The 26,484-nt window shown below is 41.3% G+C and overlaps 1 protein-coding gene and 1 long non-coding RNA gene across 2 annotated transcripts in view; both read right to left on the bottom strand.

The window, feature by feature from the left end:
* The window catches only part of LOC145435195 (cornifelin homolog B-like), a 150,616-nt gene that overhangs the window by 8,499 nt on the left and 115,633 nt on the right, over positions 1-26,484 (bottom strand). The gene's annotated exons all lie outside the window — the stretch shown is intronic.
* Positions 1,119-1,630, bottom strand: LOC145446945 (uncharacterized). The gene is made up of 2 exons (XR_013917400.1): positions 1,552-1,630; positions 1,119-1,283 (listed from the first exon to the last, which is right to left on the bottom strand). It is a non-coding gene; the product is annotated as an uncharacterized LOC145446945 (long non-coding RNA).

The raw sequence follows: 26,484 nt of genomic DNA, 5'->3' as shown, positions 1-26,484 counted from the left end.
AAGATTTCAGCGAACAGGCGTTTATCATTTTGTGCTAATGTTTCATCGCCGACGATCTCTCTGTGAGTGCTGACGCGAAGTCACATGTTTGTTGACACTTCCTATACGCAAATTCGTCGGAACTGATATTTTGATCATCAACATCCCAAAATTCGCGGTCAGTCCAATCAAAGTTTGGTTAACCTCGCAAGTTCACAATGAGTATCTTGGATAGTTTTGGTTGTTGATAATATAGCTGATTCCGAGAAATACCTCGTAGACCACTCTAAACGTTTTCGTGGGCCACTGGCTGGCCGCCCCGGAAGTAGACCCTTCCTTCTCGTGTAGGTCTAATCCGAACAGGTAGAAATATTTCGTTGCTGACCGCCTCTGGAGAATACTGCGAGATTGTGAACTGTCAAATATGACAAACTTCGACAACCAACAAGCGATCACTAGAGACGAATCTAATCATCAGATGTTCCCGAAATAACTTATCCATAACTCTCAGAGCAGAGAATGTCAATTAGTTAATCCCTTCGGCGGCTGGCCGGGTTAACAGCTCAATACCGCTGTAATTATGATGATGTACAACGAAAAATTATATACTGACGGAATAGCAGCCTAAAAATGCACTTATGCAAAATCGGCTGTTTGTAGAACGATACATGCGAACATTACACAGTACCTGAAACTGTGGAGCATTTTTTACTGCATTTTCATCGATATGATTTTCTTAGAACCTTTTTATCTCTTTCGACGCCGCGTATCCCCATATGTTCGCTGCCGATTGTCTTCAAAACGCCGCGTATCCCCATATGTTCGCTAAATCGAGAGAGCGTATTTTTGTCTCGAAAATCTGACATGCCGTTTTGCGTTCATGCCAGTCGGGGCATTGTGCGGTAATGAATTCAAAATTCAAGACTTGCTACTGACAGGCAATTTCGCTCGATTACCTGTACGGAAAAGTAACTTTATTTGTTATATATTTCCACGACGGTAATGATTTTCAACAGATGTCAATACCTAAAGATATTTTACATCATTATCACCAATCTTTAGCGACACATCGCGCGTTAAATTAATATACGGATCTACTGAAGCCACCAAGGCAGTACATGTACTGCGACAACACAGACTTCACACCAATATATACGTATTTATTCAAGTTTTTCAAACGTAAAATTGCATCGGGAGATGATGAGGACTCAACGGTGACAAATAATGATGTTTTTGTGCAGATCGATGCTTGTAATCGTACACAAATGGGCTCCGTCCGTATGTTACTGCGCCTGAAAAACAAACTGGAGTACCGGTACCAGCAGAAGTCAAAATTTCGAGCCATTATTGGTGATTTGACGTCACAATGATAACCTTGAAGCATCGACGGCCGAAGATGATGTCGGCAGCAGTATTTTACGAAGGTTCTAAACCTCCGCATTGCCATCGAAAAGGAATTAACGATTTAAGGATAATATAATATCAATATATAATAAAATAATAATATTCTGTGAAATTTACAACGTCACAGCTAATCTATAAGTACCATAGAAACACCAACAAAATCCATACCTTGGAAGCAGCGCGCCTGAAATCAGCAAAACTTCAGTTCGTACCGAAGCCTGTCCTAGCAACACGACAGCATCAATCAAGGCACGTTACGCATCGTTAGATAGATATCGTTTGCGGCTACAATACGGACGTAGGTACGTCTCGGTATCTAAAGTAGCGACGAAGTTACGATCGGTTGAAATTGGGGTTATTTGGTGAAAATCGCGGCGTTTTGAAGACAATCGTCAAATTTAGCTCGGCGTCGAAAGAGTTATTCGACAGGCAGCGTGAGCTCAAAAGCGCCGCGACACTTGAAAATACACCGATAATCCCAGAAATGGTATCTCACATTGCAGAGTTCGTTCTGGCGTGTGACACATATTTTTGAATATGTGCCTGCCCATATATTGCCTCGATAGGTCCGCTATTTTGGGTGGTTCGAAACTACTTTTTCAGAAGTATTGTGTCCCATAATCTGTTATACCCCCCCCCGCAATGTTTTCTCTAAGCTGCACACTGCTGTTTGGTCAGTGCGCGCAGACTCGTGAAAAGTTATGGGAACATTGCCTCCGCGCCTTCTAGTTTAGTCCGTGGCGCACCTGGCTTTTCATGCGAAAAGCGTCCCTCTCTTTTCTACTATAAATAATGCTAAAAAGAATATTATTCATCGAATTCTTGCGTTAGTTTCATCGGTCAATCTATATATGTCACCGATGCGTTACCCATGTGTACGATGCCCTTTGGCGACAACCAGCAGGTCAGTCGGACGTGTAGCCTATCATTCGGACATCCATCTCTCATACAGCGAACAAAACAGACTAGATATTGAGGGCAATCAATTAAATATTACAAATGTTCCCTCTTAGCTGCGCACGTGCGCAAATGCGCAGTGCTGAAAAGGTCTCTGTGCACAGAAAATCTGAAGTGATGACCTTATTTTAGTCGTTAAGCAGAGTTGTCCAAGGGTCTGCGCAGTAAGTTGGTGAGTGTGCGCAGACTCTTCATGAATTAGAGGGAACATTGTCACAATCACCATGAAGTCTGTCGTTCCACGCCAAGTGAAGTGATATATTTGAGAATGTTACATCGAGTCCTAATCACTAAGAACTTGAGTCACTGAAACGAAATCTATATCAAAGTCATGAATATACCTGGAAAACTACCGATCCACTACGTATACATATTTGTAGAAAGAGGCCTAACGAACGCTAAACAACTGCTTAAGAATGAATGGCTTTTGCAATCGTCACATAGCTAGATATAGAATCAGTTCTGTTTACTTGAATTCCAACGAGTTGCCTATCTTTATTCAGACTTGTCAATTGCAATACAAATAGCAACTGCGTAATATAAAGTCATCATTAAAAGTTGTTGCCAGTGACGAAAAGATTACCGAGGCAGATCTGCGGTCGTTAAAATCCATGTTCGTGAATAATAACGAAAAACGGCATGTGGCAAGATAAATTATATAGTGGTATAATTCAAATCTAAAACACTAATCGGTTGTGGGTTGGAGTCGAACCGAGGTCGATTCCAGAATTCCTACCTATGAGTAGTTATAGGTATGTCTAGGTTTCTCATCATCATCTCATCCGTGTAGGCGGTGTCTCACAAAAAGCCCAGGGAAGTGGGCCGTGCCACAAGTCGGCAAATATGGAAAAAATAGAAGGAATATCGGCCTGGAGTAAATGAGCATATAAGTAGTCAAGAAACGCCATGGATATCAGAAACAACAATAAAAACGCAAAACGCAACCACCGAATGAAAACTACTTATTGATTGATTTACTGGAGTAGGCATACAATTTCATTTTATGCACGTCCACGAAATCGGCCAGATCAATTACGGGGAAGGCGTCCCGTTTGCTGACGCAGGAAATCGAAAGAAAACCTACGATATGAATTCCTTGTTTGCACTTCGCGAGTTTATTTGCTATACAATGAGAGTTAATGGGATTCGTGACGAAGGTAATAAAATTTATTGCGAATGGCGACAACTCCTAAAAGGTTGTGGTTCGTATGACAACCTCCGTGAAGGTCTACTGTGATCACGAGTATATGCCGTCGGAAGAATATTTCCAAACAAATACACATACAGTAGGCTTTATATCTACATTTATGCTTTCACACGTTGACTACGGTTTTGACAGAAGTAGAAAAATCTGCACACGAATAGTTTGGATTTTAATTTCATAAGCGTAACATTAGAAGGTCCTTTTACTTTTCGTCTAATCACCTGTCTGTATAACGGACTGCATAATTACTAGTCATTCAACAGTCAGTGTGTATAGCCTACGTCTGATGCAAATATATTTGGAGCGAGGCATTTTAATAATAATAACTAGGGTTCTTTTTGTGACCAGAAAAGATTTACACATAAGAAATCAAAATCTTGATATTTTTGACCTTGTAAACTTGACTTTGACAAAATATCGACCTCATGTTTGTGAATTAGGTGTTTTCCCGCACATTGTTGAATTTGCCCTAGCCTACTTATTTCAATTACTGGTAGGAACTTTCTGTCCTTGCGAAGTAGTTTGGCCTTTGACTTATAAAGCTGACAAATTTTTACACAAAAATACTTTATTTTGCCGAAATCTGGACCTAAGAAAAATTCCAGTAGGTACATCACGATTTACGGTAGAAATTATAAAAATCTGTTTTAGTACCACGAAAGATACTTTCCTGCATTCTCGGGCCGAAAGTGTCTTTCATTGTGGCGGTGGTATTCGTGATGTTTTTCGACTACAATGGTCATTTACACCAGGCTGATATTGCCAGGAACTGCCTAGATAAACCTCCAACACTTAGGTAGTAGTTCTGGAGTCGAACTCGTGTGAACTCGAACCCACAACCCATTGGTGTTGTATGGTCGCGGATTATACCACTACGCTCAGCGGTGCCACTCCTGGTGTTTTACACCAGATTCAGTGTATTTTGACTTGACGTGGTGTTGTAGTGCATTTTTTTTATCAAGATTCTACAAATCTAGTGTTTTTCACGATCCTCGCGTGTCAACAATGACTTCGCTACCTCGCAACATTTTTTCTGTCTTCACTAAGTATCTTCCCAAGAATGGATAAAGAACGTTCAATAGCAGCAATTGTTGTCTTTCAACACTGAAGTTGTGCGTACACTGCTAGTGACACACCGTCTTGCTTCATTATGACAATGTTGTATAGGCTACATCACAATTTTTCATCAGGAGTTTCTTAATATCTAAGAACCAATGGCCACGCAGTCTTGCCTCAGTTTCAGTTTCATTCGACCGTTAATTATTCACATCGAGCAGACAATGGGCCGTCTACAACAGTAGGCCTGTAAAGTAGGCTACAAGCTGTAAAATATCAAGTGATAAACATCTACGGTACAAACGAAATGCAGGTTGCAAGAAAAATGACTTTGTAAACAATTTTGACGATTTTTGGAAGTAACGCTACAATTTTGACAAAATTTTGACTTATTTTGAGATGTTAAAAAAATCGCTAATTTGTTTGATGTCATGTTCGCGGCAGGCCACGTATGCGACACTGTACGGGCTCGCAATCATTAATGAACCAGATATTCGGCACAGGCATTTTGATTGGGGCGCCGAATTGGACAATGTGATTTTATGTGTGCCTGCGAATTTGAATTAATTCCTTCATCCAAAGGCTCTATGACCGTTGATCGGGAATGCAGCAATCCAGTCCGATTTGGTGTAACAATGAGCAAACAATTGCAGCGACGCAAGCTGCTCAGATTCAGAACATCATTGTGTTCAACGGAAAATATACGCGCGCCCTCGTTTGTAGTCATGTGTAACGTGTATAGATTTTTGTCTGCATTTGGCGTAGCGAGAAAGCGTGGAGTCCCATAGCTGCAACACCGATAGGTTGCTGCATCAAGTCAGACCGATGTCGACTTGGGCGTTGTAAGTTTATAAAGGCTCGTCCTCGACATATGATCCCCGTAAATGTTGTCTTGAATAAGTCCAAAAGTGGGCCGTGCTACAAGCCTGCGCGGCTACGGGCTCTAATTAAAGAATATCACCCCGGCGTAAATGACCATCCCGGTCGAAAAACAGCACAATTATTACTAAACCACAACATCGACGCACTGTGAGTTGAACTGCGTTATCATTAGTTCACTCACTCGCACACAGTTCCGGTCTTATATTATAATGCAGCACGTGACCACCGTCTCCCTCAATCTCCTACTACCTTCTTATTACGTCAAATAATAGTGACTGTAGGCTCTTTGTAAGCTATATGTAGGCTATAGGTATTTTTGAAAATTTATGCAACTTTTGCGAAACGTTTTTGCTTTTTGATTTAATGCTGCCTACTATCTTCGTTATTCGTTACCCTTCCGCAGGAAAAATACGCATGGTTTATAGAAGTGGACATTTCGGCCTCGGCCATTACCGCACCATGACGCACCTATACATGCGGTTTTAGGCCATGTAACATGTTGCTTCGAGAAGTGTGCCAGAACGATCAGCAGTGTGAAAAAGCTTGGCTGAAACGGACTGCCCGTAACCTGATCAAAAAGTTTCGATATATATACAATACATGCATGTTTAGCTGTCCATATGCGCCTTAATGACTGCCGCAGTCTGTTCCTACTTTGGCAATTTGAACCCCACATGGCTAATTCCATCCCGCACAAAAAATGTCTGATAATGAAAAAATACTAATTTGAAATCGTGTGCGGCTTTCAGTTTAGTACGTTTGATCGATTTCAATCTCTTGACATGAGCTGCCCACTAAATAAAGTTATGTAACGGAGTCATTATACCAAGGAGTCCACCCGAATATATTTAAATATTTTTAACCTTTTGGTGGTGACAGGGGAAATGAAAATAAAACTTCGAACACTTTAACGCAACAAAAAGCTGCGTGAGGTGTCCGAATCAGCTAATTAATGTATCTTACGGTAGCAGGGATACAGCACCAACCAACTACGCCAGCTAGTCATTCTCATTTGAGATAGCTCGTTTTACTTCGGCGATTACACCGCAAAACAACTTCATTTTGTCGGAAAAGTGATTTTCTCTCGTTCTCGCGTCTGCGGTTCCGCTAGGCTGGGCGGTATCAGCAGCGTGTACTTGAGTAAACGCTTGTATCAGAGCCAAATGCTACCTGTCGCTGTGACAGCTGATTAATCTCAGCTTTCTATCAAGCCATCAATCGAAGAATTAGCTAGCAGAGTTCGTGAGTTATTACGTGAAAACTTGGGTGAATAATGTGGGACATAGTTTATTGAATTATTGTGTATTTGCTACGTAACAATGAAGCGTATGTCACTCAATTCAACACTGACGATTTCGCGACAAGTCATCAACATTTGATACAATTTCAACGAACTTCACATGAGTTTGTGGTCGAAACGATGATTGCTTTCCCGAGTGATTACACATATCTACCCTTTGCAAGAAATCCCAACCTTCTACGCTCACTAGAACGATAACCATGGAGTGGCAAAGTGAAAATCCGGCTTAAAAGCTGGTGCCACCCTGCATTTTCAAAGACACCTCACGCAGCTCTACCGGTAAATCTGATTGCGCGAGCAGAGAGAGGATAAAAATATTCATTGGCAATATCTATGCAATTCCCGATCACATTGACCGATTTAATCATGAATTATAGAAATTCGTCGCGGCTGGCGCGTTTGCACGACATGAGCTGACTCACTAAACAGTACAACAATCTCGCTGATAACAGCGATAAGTGACAGTAAAAAGTGATTTGGCTACGAAAACGGATGAAGTGAAGAGGTTGTATCCTCAAATATCGTCACTTGACTAAATAGAGCAAAGACAAGGGGGCAACATGACATTTACCAGTCATTGCGCGGGCCAAGTGAATGTTGATGACCTTTTCTATTCGTCCAATAGTAGAGAACATGATTAGGTAACGGCAAGACTTATATTACTACGCATCAAAATCGATAACATTAATGTCATGAAAACTCACTTTGCATTGATGTCTTAGCCGCGCGAGGCGGGGATTTTTTCATAGTTTACGAACGAACTCGATCAATATTATTGTTACTTGCATATATTGCAGGTCGGCTTTGTATAATGCTGGGCTAATGTTTCATCGCCGACGATCTCTCTGTGAGTGCTGACGCGAAGTCACATGTTTGACGACACTTCCTACGCAAACTCGTCGGAACTGATATTTTGATCATCAACTTCCCAAAATTCGCGGTCAGTCCAATCAAAGTTTGATTAACCTCGCAAGTTCACAATAAATTTCTTGGATAGTTTTGGTTGTTGACAATATAGCTGATTCCGAGAAATACCTTGTGGACCACTTGAAGCGTTCTCGCGGGCCACTGGCTGGCCGTCCGGAAGTAGAAGCTTCCTTCTTGTGTAGGTCTAATCCGAACAGGTAGAAATATTTCGTTGCAGACCCCCCCTCTGGAGAACACTGCGAGATTGTGAACTGTCAAATATGACAAACTTCGACAACCAACAAGCGATCACTAGAGACGAATCTAATCATCAGATGTTCCCGAAATAACTTATCCATAACTCTCAGAGCAGAGAATGTCAATTAGTTAATCCCTTCGGCGGCTGGCCGGTTAACAGCTCAATACCCCTGTAATTATGATGATGTACAACGTAAAATTATATATATATATATATCGACTTTTCAATTAGATAAAATAAAATTATATACTCACGGAATAGCAGCCTAAAAATGCACTATGCAAAATCGGCTGTTTAGGGAACGATATATGGGAACATGAGACAGTACCTAAAACTGTGGAGCGTTTTTTTACTGCATTTTCATCGATATGATTTTCTTAGAACCTTTTTATTCGACAGGCAGCGTGAGCTCAAAAGTGCCGCAACACTTGAAAATACACCGATAGTCCCAGTATCTCACATTGCAGAGTTCGTTCTGGCGTGTGACACACATTTTTGAATATGTGCCTGCCCATATATATCGCCTCGATAGGTACGCTATTTCGGGTGGTTCGAAACTACTTTTTCAGAAGTATTGTGTCCCACAATCTGTTATATCCCCCCCCCCCGCAATGTTTCTCTAAGCTGCACACTGCTGTTTGGTCAGTACCCGCAGACTCGTGAAAAGTTATAGGAACATTGCATCCGCGCCTTCTAGTTTAGTCCGTGGCGCGCCTGGCTTTACATGCGAAAAGATTCTCTCACTTTTCCACTATAAATATTGCTAAAAAGAATAATATTCAAGGAATTCATGCGTTAGTTTCATCGGTCAACCTATATATGTCACCGCTGCGTTACCCCTGTGTAAGACGCCATTTGGCGACAATTAACAGGTCAGTCGGACGTGTAGCCTATCAGTCGGTCATCCATCTCTCATACAGCGAACAAAACAAACTAGATATTGAGGGAAATCAATTAATTATTAAAATACAGTCATCACGAAGTTTGTCGTTCTACACCAAGTGAAGTGGTAGTCTACCTTTGGAGAATGTTACATAACTGGAAAACTACCGATCCACTATACGTATATATATCTTTGTAGAAAGTGGCCTAACGAACGCTAAACAACTGCTCAAGAATGAATGGTTTTTGCAATCGTCAGATAGCTAGATATAGAATCAGTTCTGTATACTTAAATTCCAATGAGTTGCCTATCTTTATTCAGACTTGTCAATTGCAACACAAATAGCAACTGCGTAATATATAATCACCATTAAAAATTGTTGCCAGTGATGAAAAGATTAACGAGGTAGGTCTGCGCTCGTTAAAATCCATGATCGTGAATAATAACGAGTAACGCACGTGGCGAGATAACGTAATAGTGGCAAGCCACATCGACAACACCAATGGGTTGTGGGCTGGAGTCCGACCGAGGTCGATTCCTGCCTATAAGTAGTTGGAGGTTTATCTAGGTTCCTCCTCATCATCTCATCCTCGTCAGCGGTGTCTTACAAAAAGTCCATGGAAGTGGGCCGTGACGCAAGTCGGAAGATACGGAACAATATTTAAGGAATATAGGCCTGGTTTAAATGACCATAGTCGTCGAGAAAAGACATGCATACCACAAACAACAACAGCGCAAAATGCAACCACCAAACGAAGACTACTTGATTGATGTAGGGAGTACAATTTTATTTTATGCGCGTCCATGAAATCAGCCAGATCTATTCCGGGGAAGGCGTCTCGTTTGCTTACACAGGAAACCGAAAGAAAACCTACGATGGGTATTCCTTGTTTGCACTTCGCGAGTTTATTTGCTAGACAATTCAAGTTAATCGGATTCGTGGCGAGGGTATAAAATTTATTGCGGATGGCGACAGCTCCTAAAAGGTTATGGTTCGTATGACAACCTCCGTGAAGGTTTACTGTGATCACGAGCCTATGCCGTCGGAAGGATATTTCCAAACAAATACACATACAGTAGGCTACATATCTACATTTATGTTTTCATACATTGACCAGGGTTTTGACAGAAGTAGAAAAATCTGCACACGAATAGTTTAGATTTTAATTTCATAAGCGTAACATTAGAAGGCGCTTTTACCTTTTCGTCTATGCACCTGTCTGTATACCGGATTGCATAATTACTAGTCATTTAGCAGGGTATATACATTTGATGCAAATATATTTGGAGCGAGGCATTGTACTAATAACAACTAGGTGTGCAACTTTGCATTTATTCATAGGTTAAATACCGTAATAAATGATCAAACTGAAATACAAAAGAACAGTGGCATCGACTAGGCTAATCCCTATTGCTCCAACAACTCACAAGACGTGGGTGCCAATACATACATGCACGCACGTCGCACAATCACAACCAAGGGCGTAGCCAGAAAAAATATTTGGGGGGGCGAAAAATTCGATGACGTAAATGAGCCCCGCCCACTTGAAGATAAGGAAAAATGGGTTAAAAACGATGGTCTTGGGCAGTTATTGGATGATTAACACAACATTTGAGGCGATCTTTATGCATATCTTCCACACGTATAAAGTGATGTGTGATTGTGGATAACTCTGACGTCAACACTTTCGCGCTAAGCGCGAAAATTTTTGGTAAAGAATGAAGATTGTTTATAATATTGTTACTTGCATATTGCAAATACGTTTTCATTATCAGATTTACCGGCAAGGCTGATAGAAGTGGTGTCATCGAATATTCAGGGCTAGTACACTTGAACTATGTTCCTACCACACGGCAAGACTATTTTGAGCAGTGGTTCTCAACAGGGGGTCCGCAAAGCATTTTCAAGGGATCCACGAAAACTCAAAATTTGCAAAATGGTTGATAAACCAATAATAATAAAATATTTTGGGTTTGTTTTAATTTAGAGAGATGATGAAGCACTTTCGCTTCATAACTGCTAAAAGTTCAGGACTTACATAAACAGAGAATGGCCGTCTGAGATGAAATATTTCACCGTGCAACGTCATTTTAATTGCCGATAGCCTACTTATACTAACATATAAGTTTAGGGATGTTTTGCTGGGGTTTTGAAAAAAATTGTATGCAGAGATCCATTTTCTTCTATGACATACACGACCGCTATTCCAGAATAACTTCACGTTGAGCTGCTAGATAGAAATGACTATAGGCTGGAGGATATATTGATCCATGTATGTTGCCATAATAGCCAAATGTGCCGTCGGAAGCGTTACGCGTTATTATTACATTCGCCACCACCTATCTTTGTGGAAATGGATTTTCGGCACTCGTTCATATCAAATCGACGACGTGGATTTTCAAAACATGGCCCTGTCTTTCAAGAAATGCAGCTACAGAATTCGCTTTAAAATAATAAACAGTCGATGTTATTTTCAAGAAATGTCATTTACTGTTGTTTATCACTAGCCTACTGTTAATAATTGCACAAGACAGATGAAGGTTGCATGATAATAGAGGCAAATTTGAAATAAGAACTGGGGGTCCGCGGGGGTACGTGAAGGTGCAAAGAGGGTTCACGACGACAAAAAGGTTGAGAACCACTGATTTAGAGTTGCTATAGGGTGGGCGCCGGACGGGGCAGTTGTCATTTATTGCTGTTACTTCATGACTTGCGGAGAAAGCTGTCACCACTCAAGAGATCGCTCACACACAAGATCGTAGGCAGAATTACATATTTTGTTATTGCGGGGGGGGGGTTATGAGTTTAAGGAAGCTTCCCCGTGGAAACACCTCGCAGAACCGTACATCCTGCCATGGGCAATTTTCATCACTACCCTTTATTCATGCGATTCTTGGACGCACACATACCCTTTGGAAGCTTCCAGTTGCCAAATATCTTGTATTAGGCGATCGTTTCACGAAGTGATGGAAATCAGTGTGAATTTCGGACCTAGTCGCGCGGAGCGTAAATGTTTTTGAATAAATGAAAGTATTTGATCAATAATATTGGTGCGTGTATATGAGCAAGTGGATTCCAGTCTTCTTAATTACTTCGTTGAAGCACGGTTATTTATTGACCTCTGGTAAAGATTGATGCTAGTTCAGAGATTGGAATTGCTGATATATATATATATACCATATATATGCCATGCCGTGCGATTTCAAATTAGCACTTTTTAACGGGATGTGGCGATATTTTCCTGTGCCAGTTGCATTCATGTCGGAGAAGTCTGATTGCAGGGACAGGATCATTAGGCGCCAGCCATTTAAGCACCCGAAAATCTATATCGAATACATGCGTCGGTTTTATGGCCGTCAATCAATTTGGGAGCGCACTTTGCGGAGTCGCATGTAACCTACTTTCTATGTCTTCGTGTGTCCCGTAACGGAAATTGTCGGAGCTAACAGTCCCCAATCCCCATACTGAACTGACAATTCTAGACTCAATCAACCCAACGACGTTGGGTTACTATCGTGTATCTACTGATACTGTTGTATTCTCATAATTAAGAATGCAGCTAAATTCAATTGTGGGTATTTGCGGAAGATGTTTTTTCGGGACACCGATCATAAAATCAAGACAGTTATGACCATGGACACGAAATCGCGCGAAGCGCGAAGAAATTTTTTAGGTTGCATTCATCTGCCTTAAAAGAATGTTATATTGATTGATTTTACGAAAAATTTTCCAGAAATTTGGGGGGGGCGATCGCCCCTTTCGCCCCTCGCTGGCTACGCCAGTGATCACAACAACAAGAAGACGAGATCGCTCATGCGTTTAGGGAAACTACTAGAGAGAGAGATAGTAGTAAGAGATAATCACACACACACCCCCCCCCCAACTCCTAACAAAATCAACATGCATTATGCGAGGAGTTTAAAGTACCGCGTGTAGAGAGCGTCCAATCAAATACTCTAATGGCGATTGAAGCGGGAATCAACATAAAATTTGTGCCCAGACCAGAAAAGATTTGCACCTAAGAAATCAAAATCTTCACATTTTTCGACATTGTAAACTTGATTTTGAAAACATTTCGCCCTCATGTTTGTGAATTAGGTGTTTTCCCACACGTCGTTGGATTTGCCCTAGCCTACTTATTTTAATTACTGGTAGGAACTTTCTGTCCTTACGAAGTAGTTTGGCCTTTGACTTATAAACTGACACATTTTACACGAAAAAACTTCATTTTGCCGAAATCTGGACCTATGGAAAATTCCAGTAGTTACATCACGCAGTAATGGTAGAAATTATAAAAATCTGTTTTAGTATCGCGAAAGATACGTTCCTGCATTCTCGTTACGAAAGTGTCTTTCATTGTGGCGGTGGTATTCGTGATGTTTCGCGACTACAGTGGTCATTTACACCAGGCTGATATTGCGGGGAAGAGCCTATGATAAACCTGAAAAACTTAGGTGGTAGTTCTGGAGTCGACCTCGGGCGAACTCGAACCAACAACACATTGGTGTTGTATCGTCGCGGATTACACCACTACGCTCAATGGTGCCACTACTGGTGTTTTACACTAGATTTAGTGTATAGATTTAGTGTATTTTGACTTGACTTGTAGTGTATTTTTTATAAAGATTCTGCAAATCTACTGTTTTTCAGGAAAATACATTTGATTGAAGATATTTTGATGTACTTTAAAATAAAATATTGGTTAAGGAATAATTATTATTATCCATCAACACTTGCTAATTTATCACAAGAACAAACAAAGGTAAATTGCCTTGATGTCGCTCCATCTATCACTAGCGGAGTGAAGATCTTGAGGTTAAATCCAGCAATTTCGACACCTTTTACAGATATGCAATGGCGATAATATAGATACGTATATTCTGGACTAGAGAATGTCATGTACGGGAGTTGGCCAGGCCATGACTGACAGTTTGTTAATAATCTAATCGTCATGTCTTAGTACGGAAGAAGTTTTTAAGACAAAAACTGAGATAAACGGGACCAGCGGGCAACCTGGCCCCTGTTTTTATCCTAGCCTGGGACCGGATTTTAAGTCCGAGAAGCTAGCCGATGACAGAAACGAGTATGATACCTTGGCCTAATTGCCTGGACAAATTCATGAATGATGGTGATTTCTGCGTAGCGCTGGTATAGGCCTATACACTTAGTTATATATCCGTGGTGTTGCCAGGGAGGCATATATGTGTTGGGGGTACAACATTTGAATTGAAAAATTGCGTGACGTCTCAACGCTCAAGTCTAATTTTGCATGGGACATTCTTGATCGCCTATCGTGAGTTGGCTTGAATGTTTTTGATTTATTAAAATGTCCCTGTGTAGCTTTCTTTGATCCTTTCACTGTGGAAAAGCAAGAAAATCACTCATTGATATGTAAGTGTATGACGCTCCTAAATTTTCATATCCCTAATTCAGATTGGATGTGGGCTTATGATTGAATGTAATGGATATCATTTATATTCGCGAGAATCTGTTTTACCTTAAAATCGAAATAAATTTAAATTGGCTAATGGGAAATAAATAATTGCCAAAATTGTCTGATATGAAAAAGATTTCAGAAAACGTGATAAAGATGTTAAGTCTTCTACTAAATTCATTGGTGTTATTCAATGCATTTCCCTCATATTGTATGATATATGCGATAGATTTGACCTAAATTCCGAAACTATATGGTGTATTTTTTGTCTATCTAGTGTTTTTTAGTCGGCAAATCTAGTTTTTTTCACGACCCTCGCGTGTCAACAATGACTTCGCTACCTCGCCACATTTTTTTCTGTCTTCACTAAGTAGCTTCCCAAGAATGGATAAAGAACGTTCAACAGCAGCAATTGTTGTCTGTCAACACTGAAGTTGTGCGTACACTGCTAGTGACACACCGTCTTGCTTCATTATGACAATGATGTATAGGCTACATAACAATTTTTCATCAGGAGCTTCTTAATATCTAAGAACCAATGGCCCCGCAGTCTTGCTTCAGTTTCAGTTTCATTCGACCGTTAATTATTCACATCGAGCAGACAATGGGCCGTCTACAACAGTAGGCCTGTAAAGTAGGCTACAAGCTGTAAAATGTCAAGTGGTAAACATCTACGGTACAAACGAAATGCAGGTTGCAAAAAAAATGACTTTGAAAACAATTTTGACGATTTTTGGAAGTAACGCTACAATTTTGACAAAATTTTGACTTATTTTGAGATCTCAAAAAAAATCGCCAATTTTTTTGATCTCATGTTCGCGGCAGGCCACGTATGCGACACTGTACGTGCTCGCAATAATTAATGAACCAGATATTCGGCCTGGCATTTTGATTGGGGCGCCGAATTGGACAATGTGATTTTATGTGTGCCTGCGAATTTGAATTAATTCCTTCATCCAAAGGCTCTATGACCGTTGATCGGGAATGCAGCAATCCAGTCCGATTTGGTGTAACAATGAGCAAACAATTGCAGCGACGCAGGCTGCTCAGATTCAGAACATCATTGTGTTCAACTATAGATAACTAACCTACGGATAGATGGGCAACACGTGACTCACGGTCGAGTGATGCGACAACGGCAATAAAGTTGATCTTATTTGAAAGCTATTGTCGCACTGATTCTGATAATATACATTAGGCTTTCATCAAGGCAATGGAACCACCCCGAAATAGCCTTCAAAGTCTGAATATCGGCAATGTTGTAAACAATGGGGCATTTCCACTTCATTTTGAACACTAGGGGCGATAAAGATAACTCGACCCAAAACTGTTTTGTTGCTATATGCTTTACTATGGGACTGGACTAAACATGGACCTAATTTCGTCTCTTGAAGTACAACGAGGATGGTGAAAGTATCAATATCAATATCAATCATCCATATGGATATCAAATAGCTGTTACCGACGAAAATGATGCTATTTCTTGGCGTCTTGTCCTCGTGATGGACATAGACATCCTGGCAGCTTACATTGCTGTTAATTTTCGAGAGTCGTATGATATGGCTGTGCTCATTGTGTAAGGATGACGGTCATTTGATCTCAAAAGATGAATCAATTAGAAATAGAAAGTTATCGTGAGGATGGTTCCGTTTACAAAGAAGAGGTATGGATGCCTGGTCCTGGAAAAGTTGTCTGCAGAATATCATTTCACCAACATGATTTATTCTGCTTATCTTGCAGTAAATCAGCTCCCCCATGAGCGTGGAGTGCGTTATGGAAAATCATGCCATGTGCAGTTGTTGCTGTGTGGTCCTACAACATATAAAAATCATGTGTTTGAATTACAATGAAGCTGATGAAACTTCAATATTGGAAGCATGATGTCATTTTTGTACTGCCAACTGAAAGACATGGAAATTATGCTTACTTGTACGACAGTGAAGCAAACGATCACATATGGCCTCGACAAAACAGGATACCCGATGAAAGAGCGCACTTGCAAGAATGGAAAAAGCAAGAAAGAGCTGCGGAAAAGAGAACGATATGTAAAAAGCAGCTGTGACATCGGACACTGGGCCGAGATGGATGCCAGAGACCGCAACTGGTCGTTCCACTCGTTCGTTGCATCGCATTGTACATTGCGTGTGCGTTGTTCAGATGAAAGTATAATCTGACGATTATCGACTATTGTAGGCTGCTCGGTACAAGGACTCTTATTATATGTATCTGATACCAGTGGCGGCTCGTGACAATATCGGGTGGTGGGGCAAGGGCTGCAAGCGACTTTTTATTAAGATGACGTCACAATGGCGTTTTCCAACGTAAACAAGTATCTTAATGATGGTACGGTAACATGAATTTGCCGGCAACAGTGGTTTTAACGTATGTGCCACGAGAGGTCCGCCGGTGAGCTGTGACTTGAAGTGTGGTAACTGCGTAAACGGCGTACGGAACAGAGATTCAACACGGTTCATGTTCGCACTAGACCTGGAAATGACTAGAACTCGAGAGATAACGTAAGCCTAACTGGAAAGGTCAACGAGTTCGGACAGATACGCAATTGTTATCTCAGAGATTGGGCCTGTCATATTGAATCCAAAACATCATTCTGAAGAACTAAGAATAGCAGCCTCGGAAATTCGGTCTCGGTACTGCATAGGAGATTTTGGCCTTGAAACTGGAGACTGTAACACGACACATACGGCTTTATTACTCTCTATAGGTCTGCTGCGAAATCGCCTTTGGAAAATATATTACCGAATAAATACGTGGATGAAAGCTTTAAACTCAGTACACTGTTACATGACATCATCGAGAAGTGGTCTCATGGCTCTTTTCGGTATGGTACACTGTCAAAATTAATGCGAACAGACCAACACCGAATTTTGCGCAAAATTTACTGAGGAATAGGCTGATCAAGTGATCAGCTGTTAGCCGCCATCGAAAACGAAATAGCTATCGCGCTTGACAGCAGGGGGTTGTGAGCAAATGGCTCTAAGGCCACAATTTCACGGTGAAGTTGACATTGGAGAATATAATATCAAAGTAAATATTTGAATGCAAACTGAGAATGATATCATCATCTAAGTTAACGTTACCGCAGATACACCGGCTTTTGCGTGAAATCCGCAATGCGTTGTATGCTAAAGTGTCAGATCGGAGCACATCTCTACCATACTCGACCTTGATAACGAAATTACTGCCCTAATCACTGAGTGTCAACCTTGAGACTTGGCACAGCGTTCGATACTAAAACCAAGACATACCGTGCAAAAAAGCTTATGACGGATCTAGGTAAGGAGCACCGTTAAAATCAATAGATACCAATACCGGCTTTGCGTATAATCTGTTAGCGATAAATGACGAGTCAGCTCTCACTCGAATTAGGAAACGAAATTACCACTAACACAGTTCAGTGACAAACTTAAAACTTGGTACAGCGTTCGATACTAACATCAAGACTTACGTGCCAAATTTAATAACCGATCTCAGTATTGAACATCGTCAAAATCAATGGATACCAATACCGGCTTTTGAATAAAATCTGTTTGCGATACATGACGGATCAGCACACACGCAACTTCGGAAACGGAATTACTACCCTAAACTTTAAGTAGAAACCCTGAAACTTGGGGCAGTGTTAAATACCACCATCACGACATGACATACCAAGTTTCAAGAGTTTTCATGGTGTGAAACACCATCAAAATCGACCTATACCAGCAAAGGTCGACTCAACGCATATCACGGATCCGAGTTCAGATATAGATACGATTGTTACATCACACCTTAGGGGCGACAGGCATATATGCCCCGGTTGCTCGGCCATTTTACGAATAGGAGAGAGTATATCACCGTTTCTTAATTGTGCGCGGCTTTGAGAGAATAGATAGTGAAAGCTTGTTATGAGCGCTACCGGGGCAAGCCCCGGCTAGGCATTCACAAAGCGAAAACACAGAAGAGAATTCGATTTTCGCAGAGACTTCTCTATGTATGGGCATTTGCAAGCGAAAGCACAAGAAGAACGCGGGTTTCGCTGTGATCTCGGTATACATTGAGCGCTGTGCGTCTATGAATGGTTAAATTGTTATTGAACAGAATTTTAGGTGGGGCAATGCCCCAGTTGCCCTATAGGACGAGCCGCCACTGTCTGATACATTATGTTGGTAGCGCAACGAACTTTGCTAAAACCTTCTAGATTTTCAAATACAACTAACGAGATGATCAAGAATGACCAATGCTTGCGAGCTCATTTTTGTGTTACAATCTGAAAGTTTCTCATTATTATTCTATTTGATTATTCTTGGATATGGTGATGCTATTTGTATCAATTGGGTTTCCACCGTAGTATTTTGCTTCGTGTCTTAGAGCAGTCCCATACATGGGTTTCTCAAATAGCGGGTTGACATTCCTTCAACCAAGTTAAATAATTATTATGTAACCGAGTAATAAAATGACCATGAATGATACGTTACTTAGAAAGTTTATGTGCTTACTATACAATTTATTTCCTGTGTCGGGCGAAAAAATATTCGAGATACTTTGCTTGTTCAAGATAACTGCAACAATACAGCTGGTACATCATTTAATTGTCAATCATCAGAGAGGATGAGATCTAGTTGGTATTAATTAGTATTATAGTTGCAACAATACAACTGGTACATGGTTCATCCTTCAATTGTCAATCATCGGAGAGGATGAAATCTAGTTGGTATTGTTATAGTATTTTATCATTTAAAAACACCAACAGATAGTGATGAGATAAAAGGATAGGAAGGTATTGAAATACATGAAGTCTTTCAATCAGACAGCTATTTGGCCAAGGTCATAATACATCTAGAAAGGGTTTGGGTGGAATCCAGTCCATCTGGTGTAGTTATGAGTGCTAAATGGGGAATATAAACCAATACAGTTGGTGATAAGGATACAATCATAATTTCAGCGCTTCCAAGACGCCAAGAAACAGCGTCTTTTTCATCGCTAACAGCTATTTGATATCCATATGGATGATTTATATTGATGTGGATACTTTCACCATCCTTATTGTACTTCAAGAGACGAAATTAGGTCCATGTTTAGTCCAGTCCCATAGTAAAGCATATAACAACAAAACAGTTTTGGGTCGAGTTATCTTTATCGCCCCTAGTGTTCAAAATGAAGTGGAAATGCCCCATTGCTACGGCGCAGCACAATGACCATAACAACGGTCCGTGCGTGGTTGCGATTGTTTAGAACAATGCCGATTTTCAGACTTTGATGGCTATTTCGGAGTGGTTCCATTGCCTTGATGAAAGCTTAATGTATATCATCAGAATCAGCGCGACTGTAGCTTTCAAATAAGATCAACTTCATTTAATTTGAGCACTCGGGTCGTCATCTATGGGATTATCAATTACGCTCCCGTTTCATGCTATGAAGCGACAACAAATCTGCCGTTGTCGCATCACTCGACCGTGAGTCACGTGTTGCCCATCTATCCGTAGGCTAGTTATCTATAGTTCAACTGAAAATATACGCGCGCCCTCGTGTGTAGTCATGTGTAACGTGTATTGATTTTTGTCTGCATTTGGCGTAGCGAGAAAGCGTGGAGTCCCATAGCTGCAACACCGATAGGTTGCTGCATCAAGTCAGACCGATGTCGACTTAGGCGTTGTAAGTTTATAAAGGCTCCTCCTCGACATATGATCCCCGTAAATGTTGTCTTGAATAAGTCCAAAAGTGGGCCGTGCTACAAGCCTGCGGCTACGGGCTCTAATTAAAGAATATCACCCTGACGTAAATGACCATCCCAGTCGAAAAACAGCACAACTATTACTAAATCACAACATCGACGCACTGTGAGTTGAACTGCGTTATCATTAGTTGACTTATCTCATGGTGTTATAGCGTGCTCTGTCGTGGGCGCGCGTTCTTCTTGGTCCGCGGCTCGGTGTAGACGTTAGCATTACTCTTTTATGAAAACAACTAACACACGACGGCGATGTTCATCGGACGGTTACTAAAAGCGACTGCACCTCCGACGATGACTAAAAGCCGACTGACATAAAAGAGTGCAACACAACAAGACGTAGCAGTAACATAATCAGTGATCAGCGAGGGTAATTATAGGTTAATCATGGAGCGGTACGCTACAAGGGCCCCCTGGTTGGTAAAGCTTTAGAATATAATATGGACACGACATCAGTCAACGATATAACCACGAATGAAGGAATCTACCAGCATGACACGGTAGTGATTACAGATTAGGTTTCGAATACGAGTACAATTCTAATTTTTCTAACGGCTAACGAGTGTGAGGTGGGTGTATTGGTAAAGCTATAACGACAAAATGATGCGTTTAGCGATAAAGACGCACTTTACAATGTGAAAGGCTCAATAATGGACACTCATGACATACGAAGAGATTAATAAGCCTTCAGCGTAACTAATACAAGTGATGACGGAAAAGACAAGGAGTACGTATAACGGTAATTGTCCATCTTCATTACTGGTGACAACACAAAATCATTCAAGTGACGTGGGGTACGAATAATACGGCCACTGGCATATTAACAAAGCCAATCGGTTGAGGCGTCATGCGGACAGTTATTCGTTCGAATTGTGAAAAACATTTCAGTGCGGATCAAAACTTGGTGTGGACAGAATATACTGGATCGAGTGATGTACGGTGATTATCATTTCAAAACCACGTGTGCGTAATTGTATAATCGTTTGAGACGTGTGATTTTGAATTCGAAGTGTGATTTTGAATTCGAATTAAAGTTATCTGGAATCTGCGCAACCCAGAGAAAGAGCGTTTGGATTTACTAGCGTAGCCGATACCATCGGAGTGAATAGTGAATAATACTAGAAGAGGGATTCACTAAATGGCGAGGCAACACATTCAAGTGCCATGCAAATTACAGAGCTTCGATGGCGAGAAAGTATAGTTGATCGAGTAACGGTTGAGTGAGATTATTTTAGAATTGCGCGACTACAAGCGTTGTCTAATTCTATATGGTACGCAATTAGGTATGGGTTGCGAAAGCTTTTCGGCGTAAGAGATAACGTCACCGCTAACATGAATTGATCTTACTACTATCTCGCGTGTTGATGAATTTTACACAGTTATGGGATATGCAACGTCTAGTCGTGAACGATAGGCAGTAGGCCTGACATGCACAAGAAGTCATTAGAGTCAATTGAAAAACGGTCAATACACATGAAACAAATAAATGAATATGGATCTATTGCTAGAAAAATGTCTCAACATCACGGAGCAGAATTGTTCGACAAGTACACTGGCAATGGGTTACCGGAATCTCTGCATTTCAATTGAACTTCGAGCGTTATTGGCAGAGCACGTTGACATCGTTGCACGAATTCGTTCTGTCGCCCCCATATTTCACAAGTCGTGTCGTTAAGGTTCGTGAGAAGTCTAGTAGATTCTCGGATGCGTGAGCGGGTAATGTAGAAAAGAACTTCGAAAGCGTCTGCCACATAATACTGAGACGAAGAGCGTTTTCATTCGGAATATGCCTATCAAGGTGATAGGTTAGTTCAGTGGTTCTCAACCGGTGTGCCGCGGCACACTAGTGTGCCAATTGGACTGCTCAGGTGTGCCGCGAGCAGATGTGGTAAACTATGTCGAAGTATAACAAAAATCCTAATTTTGAGTGTGTCATTGTTGATTTTTCAATTTATTTTACCCGATCAAGACACGCGATGCACAATCCGATGCAGTGAACAGATATAAGGATGTCGAGGCGACCGTATAGTTACAGTATCTCCATCAATCTGACATCCCCAGTAGGTCATGAATTGGGTCTTTCTCTGGTATTTGTAATTTATTGTAAGCAACTGAGCACTGCAAAGGGGCAGAGCATCTAATATATCCGCGACGCTTTGTAACTTGCTTCTGCACTGCCATGAATCAAACTGAGGCCTCCACCGTCAATGGGTGTGATACGCTAGTTTGCCCATGCCCACACATAGTAGCTTTTAGGACGGTGATAACTAAACTCGGGCAATTGGACCGTGATATGAGGTGTGGCCAAAGTGTTCACTAGGGCTGTTCAAAAATAACTTTTTTCCGGATTCCAGCCGTTCACTAATTAACTTGTCAGGTTACCGTAAATAACGCTGCACACCAAATTTGGTTCAATTCCAACAAGTGTAGGACTCCGCAGATCCAATTAAAATTTTTAATTTATAAGGGAAAATTAAAAAATAAAATTTTTCAAATTTGTCTGCCAACCCCATGAAATTGTTGAGCTGTTTTCAAAGACGATGCAAAACAAATTTGAGTCAATTCCAACCAGTAGAAGCGGAGTTATGTGAGTTTTTCGTTGATAATTCTCCGATTATCCTTGATTGGTGAATAATCCGAGGATTATCAACGAAAAACTCACATAACTCCGCTTCTACTAGTTGGAATTGACTCAAATTTGTTTTGCATCGTCTTTGAAGACAGCTCAACAATTTCATGGGGTTGGCAGAAAAATTTGAAAAATTTTATTTTTTAATTTTCCCTTATAAATTAAAAATTTCAATTGGATCTGCGGAGTCCTACATTTGTTGGAATTGAACCAAATTTGGTGTGCAGCGTTATTTACGGTAACCTGACAAGTTAATTAGTGAACGGCTGGAATCCGGAAAAAAAAGTTATTTTTGAACAGCCCTAGTGTTCACCTTTATAGTTGTCCCCCATCAGAGCCCACGACCGCCTACGTTGGAGACGCTTAATACGAGCAAAAAACTGATTATCTCGGATGTTTTTTTTGTTTCCTGTTTTCTGTTGCCCTTTTTATTTCATTTTATCCAATTGGAAAGTCGATATATATACATCAGAGCCGGAGGCAGAACATGGACATGACGCAGGTTGATGACCTTGTTCTGTTTCTATTTGTAGTCGTATTCTTGCCATCTCTTCGTCATCGAAGATCAATTTACACCATGCCGATATTACTTATTTTGATTCCTGAGATGCCAACTTATAGCACGGCCCACTATCTGTATCTGTAAGACACTGCTTTTGCAGATCGGGGGACGAGTACACCTAGTAAGGCATTCTCACCATCGAGAAATGAACTCATTCGGCGCGTTTTCAAATTAGAATTGCCAACATAGCCATTCAGATTGCGATTGTTTGGTAGCGTGGCACCACTGCCGGTAAAATGTAGGCTCGGGGCGCAACGTTATGTTGCAGGCGACAAATTCGAGAATTGGGAAGTGAAAGTTGATCAATTTATATCAGTTACAAATTTCCCCGCCGCAGAGGTTTATTATCCCGGTTTGTACGAACTACAATTGAACTGCGGGTGGCTGCCAGTAACACTATTGAGGTATACTATCCTCGCAGGTGCTATTACACGATCTGCGTGGAAATGCGTTTGGCACGCCTCTATATTTGTTAGTGGCGATCGTGATTTTACTCTTCGATGCGACGGTTAATTACATCGACAATGCGGTAGTGGGCAAACTTTATTGTGGAGCCAATCTTATGAAATTAAGCTCAGCCTAAAGTTTAAACGCGATCTCAGCAGGCCAGTCATGTGGTAACAGAGGTAATAGCTGCGATAATTCAAAACCTCACACGGAAGCGGAGAAAGTTCTTCTACCGGCCTGCAATGAAATTGTAACAAAATGTTTGGGAACAATTGAAAACGATTCCCATGTCAACTGATATCATTCGTAGACGTATTTGTGAGATGTCCGCAGTGATAAAAGAAAACTCAAGCAGAGAAAAGCCCACTTGAGTGCTCTGAAAAGGTAGAAGTAGGGTACTTCGTCAGTGACCTGACCACCTCTGTAAGACTATGGTTGCTGCTATACGCATTCTGGTAGTTAGCCTATGTGCCGTAAGCCAGAAGAGTTCAGGACCACTGTGCTAGTGTGCTGCGAACTATTTATCATTTTCAAAGTGTGCCGCGAGGTCAAAAAGGTTGAGAACCACTGGGTTAGTTGCAAGTCGTCGCTCGACAAGATTGAGTGAAGGGGGGATCTGCGTTTGAGCGTATTCCCCGCCGTTTCTGTCGATGTCGAGGTGATTCGATTCGGTTCGGTTCATGGTCCCATCATGAATGATGGTTCCGTCGGTTGTGTAGAGTTTCGTTCGGCTCATCTTTCGTTCTACAGTTGGAATGCGTAGTTATACAGATACAGTATAGCTGCCTCTATCTACGTAGAAAAACAAGTAGGCGGTGTCGGGCGATCGGAGATATGAAGTTGCGAAGAGAATTCAGTGTACGTGGTCGCTGTGCTAAGGCTCGGTCATGTCGTCGTCGTGCTGCAAACATGCAAGTCTTGCAATCGATGAAAGAAGTTGTAGCTCACTTGGTGAAGTCCTCAGCATGCAGATTGGAGTTGTTCTGGAGTCTTCTGTCAACGGTATGGCGTACTCAATCAATATTAAACTGACACAGATGTTTGAGTGGCATCGGGATTCCTATGTAGCTAGTGCAAATCTCGTTTTCGCATATCGTGATTTCATCGCTTTCTATCATTGATCCTGGTCGAGTTTGCGGCATTACAGCAGTTCCGTCTACCGCGCTGCATTGCCAGATCACGTCGGCTAGTGGAATCACGTCGGGGTCACCAAAATATAGCGTGCTCTGTCGTGGGCGCGCGTTCTTCTTGGTCCGCGGCTCGGTGTAGACGTTAGCATTACTCTTTTATGAAAACAACTAAAACACGACGGCGATGTTCATAGAACGGTTACTAAAAGCGACTGCACCTCCGACTGACATAAAAGAGTGCAACACAACAAGACGTAGCAGTAACATAATCAGTGATCAGCGAGGGTAATTATAAGTTAATCATGGAGCGGTACGCTACAGTGTGCCGCATAATGAAATCCTGATGAACAGTTCGTCGCGAACTGAAAAAGGTTGGGAAGCACTGTTGCCGATGACCGACCGAGATGGTTATGACATAATCAGGTTAGTGGGATGATGCATTGTCAGTAGTCACCTACGATATACAATAAGGAACTTCATCCATTGCGCGTAACGCACAAATTCCACAATAACATGCGTTAATTTTGTGGTGATATCGAATTAACGTAAGACATCCATGGTTTATTTCATTTTCTCTTCGAAATATACGTAATACTAATGCTTGCAAGCTTCGGATTGAAACCGTAGCATTACGATCTCAACTCAACTTGCGTCGCGAGCCGGATTCAAACCTACGGATCGCTCGCGGGCTGCACTAGTCAAATAATTCGAAAATATGACCTCAAAACTCATGCCATTGGTTTTAATTTGAATACTTTATTTAGGCCTAGAGCACTATAGCCTACACACGATAGTAGGCATATGTCACATTTACGGATTATAGGGGCTCTATTCTATCTACACTTTTTTATTCGCGAACAATATAATTATGGCAGTAATACCAATACTAAGGGGTTGAATACAGTTATAGACGGCTAAAACAGAGGCTCTTACGATGATATGAGTAGTCATGTTTATATGCAGCCTTCGACTAATGGTTAATTGGTTATGCGTCCAGCTTCTCGACCGGTAGGTCGTGGGTTTGATGCCCGGCCGGGTCATACCAAAGACTCGAAAATTGGTATCCACAGCTATCCTGTTAGGCGCTCAGCAATCACGGATATCATGGAGGAGAAAAAAACGGGGGCGCAGACTGGATGACCTCACGGCCGTATCGCGACCCCGTCGTCAAAGCATCTCGATGCTGCAGGCCGAATTTATGATTTCTGAAGCCGACTATGACAAAGAATTGTCATGCGACTCTCGAGAAGTCATATTCGTATATTCTGGACTTGGATATGATAGAAAATGAATTTTGGATTTGCCCCTTTGAGTTCGATTTCAGGATATTGCATCAATTCATTTCTTAAAGCTAGACGGTGCGCAGTCGAATACTGAAGAGGATGAACATCGATCAATGGTCAATTGGTCATCCTCGAACTGCCATACCCTAAATTCCCCGTAGCTATTGCCCAAATGACGAATCAATCACACTCACTTCACATTCAATGGAACTATTTCCGCTCATGTAATTGACACGGGCGGTATTGCATACTAATGTACCAAACACGAATTGTATACAGAATAGAAAATATTTAATAGGTCACAAGTTGTAAGCTAAACCGTGCAGTGCAGACTTGTACAAACTACTAATCTGGATTCCAGTTAGTTGATGGTCGACAAGTACTGGTTTTGCGAGTAGTTCTAGTTCTCGTTGCGCATTTTGAAAATCCAGTAGTTTGCA

The sequence above is a fragment of the Botryllus schlosseri genome, chromosome 1, assembly GCF_051294905.1.
Source record: "Botryllus schlosseri isolate E-star chromosome 1, Bs_hap1, whole genome shotgun sequence".
Lineage (NCBI taxonomy): Eukaryota > Metazoa > Chordata > Ascidiacea > Stolidobranchia > Styelidae > Botryllus > Botryllus schlosseri.
This window is presented reverse-complemented; position numbering and strand designations above follow the sequence as displayed.